Source organism: Panthera tigris, chromosome F3 (genome assembly GCF_018350195.1).
Source record: "Panthera tigris isolate Pti1 chromosome F3, P.tigris_Pti1_mat1.1, whole genome shotgun sequence".
Taxonomy (NCBI): Eukaryota; Metazoa; Chordata; class Mammalia; order Carnivora; family Felidae; genus Panthera; species Panthera tigris.
The window spans coordinates 30,087,645-30,090,539 of NC_056678.1; the positions used below are offsets into that span (position 1 = coordinate 30,087,645).

The 2,895-nt window shown below is 54.7% G+C and overlaps 1 pseudogene; it reads right to left on the reverse strand.

Moving 5' to 3' along the window:
- Window positions 1-259: 259 nt before the first annotated feature.
- LOC102967377 lies at window positions 260-2,021 on the reverse strand (annotated as a pseudogene).
- Between the last annotated feature and the right edge of the window lie 874 nt (window positions 2,022-2,895).

Here is a 2,895-nt window from a genome sequence, read left to right on the forward strand (position 1 = left end):
TGCTCTTAACACCATCAGGGGCCTCTGACTCCCTGCCCAGCACCCCCTGTGGCTCCTCTGTGTTGCTCCAAACTTACAAATGACAGCGCACAGAGCAGAAAGCCCTCAAGCCTCCCTTTGCTTTTGCTGGCATGTTTTCTCCACCTGGAATTCCCTCTCAGGAATCAGGACAAGCACTGCTTTCTTGGGAAAGCGCTTCCTGGCTCTCTATCCACCCCAGCCTCCTCCCGTGTTCCTCCGGCATCCTAAGGGACCTCCGTCAAAGCCCTTGCCGGTTGACTTTGCCGTCGATTGGTGCCCTTTTTCCTTGCCGCTGCATCACACTCATCTTCGGCTCCCTGGTGCCGGCAGCACAGCCTCTAGGTAGGGAATGAAAAGTGCCTGTCTTTGGAAATGAACTCTTGAACTCTGTGTTGGCATGTGAGATAAAAATAAAATCTGAATTAGATCCAGGTTGAAAATGCTCCTCCCGGAAGTGGTGATTTGGTTCTCTCCTTTCCCCAGGGGAAAACGGGTCAGGGGCAAAGTGTGGCTGATACGTCAGAAATCCCGGGGGAAAGAAATTCCCAGGTAAGAAGCATTTACAGATGTCTGCGGTGTAAACGGTGCCGTTTGGGTCCATTTCAAGCTACCCGCATGATGTCACGGGAAAGCAAGTTAAGAAGAGATACACAAAGTCGGCTCTCCCAAGCGTGTGCGAGCCAGCTCCAGAGCACCACTGGCTCAGACCACACCCGAACCAAGGACAACAGGTGGCTGGGGCTAATAGCAACCTACAGGCTGAGGCAGAGGTCCCCTGCCTGCCCATATCGGACTGGCCAGCCTCTCTCTCTCTCTCTCTCTCTCTCTCTCTCTCTCGCGAACCAATGTTTTATTTCTAAAGCTCTGCCACATATTTCTAGTGGTGCTGATGGTCACCTGTCGCACTCACACCAGGTTATCTGTTGAAGCCAGCAAACAGAGTCTGGCCATCAGCAGACCAGGCCAGACAGGGACACTGGGGTGACTCCGCCTTGCTGCTGGTACTCATTACTTCCTGCTTCAGTTCCTCTACAGTGACCTTGCCTTCCATGTCCCAGATCTTGATGCTGGGGCCCGTGGCAGCCCAGAGGCAGCATCCATTAGACTGAAGCACAGGGCATTGATGATGTCCCCACCATCTAGTGTATAAAGGTGCTTGTCTTCGTTGAGGTCCCACAACATGGCCCGGCCATCCTTCCCTCCAGAAGCACGGAGAGATCCATGGAGAGACAGTCACAGTGTTCGGGCAGCCTGTGTGGCCGATGTGACTGGTCTTCAGCTTAAAGTTAGCCAGGCCCCATACCTGGACCAGCTTGTCCCAGCCGCAGGAGAGAATGATGGGATTGCTGCCATGGGGTGAAACGCAGACACAAGACACCCACTCCGAATGGCTCTCATCCTGGACAGTATATTTGCATACACACCAGCTTGATGGTTCTATCTCAGGAGCCAGAAACAATGTGGCAGTTGTCAGAGGAGAAAGCCACACTCAGCACATCCTTGGTATGCCTTACAAATCTGCGTGTGGTGGTACCCATTGTGAGATCCCAGAGACGAGGGGGCCAGGAGGCTCCCAGGAGCCTGAGAGGGCAAACTGGCCAGCTGAGGAGATGACCACCACATCACTAACAGAGTGGGAATGACCCCTAAGAGCACTCTGTGGGATGCCAGAGCTGTTCTCAGCCCTGGTCAGCTTCCACACGATGACGGTCTTATCTCGAGGGGCAGACTGTAAGTACCACGTCCGGGAACTGGGGAGCGGTGGCGATCTGAGTCACCCAGCCAGTGTGGCCCTTGAGGGCGTCACCCAGTGTCATCTGCTCAGTCATGGCAGCCGTGAGTGCGGGTGTCGCTGCGGCAACAAGGATGGAGTCGGATAGACTATCACCACAGCCGCGGCCCCGCGGAGGAGAAGAGTCCGACTGGCCACTCTTGGAGGTCTTGTTCAAAACTCCCCTCCTGGGCACGCTTCCCGTGACTTCCTAGCGCAACCAGGCACCCTTCCGTACCAATGAGGGGAGTCTAGACTGCAGTTAACCTCTTCCCATTGCCACGACTCATTCACACTTTACATGCACACTCTCACAATTGTTCTCGTATCACGACCCACTTGTTTCTTTTCCATTTTTCCTCCTTTGCTCAGCTGGATTATAAGCTCTGTCAGGACAGAGACCCTCTCATATACTTCTCTTGGATCTTTCTCTCACCCGGCACAAGGCTGTGCATACAAGTAGTCCTTGCTACAGAATTCGTGCCTGGCCTAAATGCCCCTCTGGAGGTTGCATCACAGAGACTCAGTGAGCACATCTGGGGGGCCTGCACGCGGTCACCTCATCTGCTTGCCCCGTCTCTGGCCCCTGGCCCAGGCTTTGGGTTCTACCTCTGCCTCCTTCTCCATCGGCCACCGAACATCAGGCCCCCGTTCCGCCGGTCCCCCCTGTGATCCCACTTCCTACTCTGCAAATGCTTTCTAGCTCCTACTCGCTGCTTCTGCAATGTCAGTCGTCCCCCCTGGTTTGTCCCTCACTGCCAGTGTGACGTCATGGATGGATGACTAGATGGAGAGGATGGTGATGGATGAAGAAACGGAACGGCTGGCTGCCCCCCTAGACTCACCAGACCGGCTGCGAGTGGCAACTGTCACCCACCGTGCCTGCGCCTTGCCGTCGCTTCTGCCTGTGAATTCTCAAACCAGCCTTCCCAGGCCTGCACCCATGCCCACCTTACTTAGCAGTTCCCAGCAGGTACCTATTGAATACCTAAAGTGTCTGGTAATGAGTTCCTAATCAAAAACCGCATTTTGTCATTTTTCCGACTCAGCAGGACAGGTCCCTTTGCAGAATCCCTGGCACACCTCCGGTCAGCTTCCCTTGT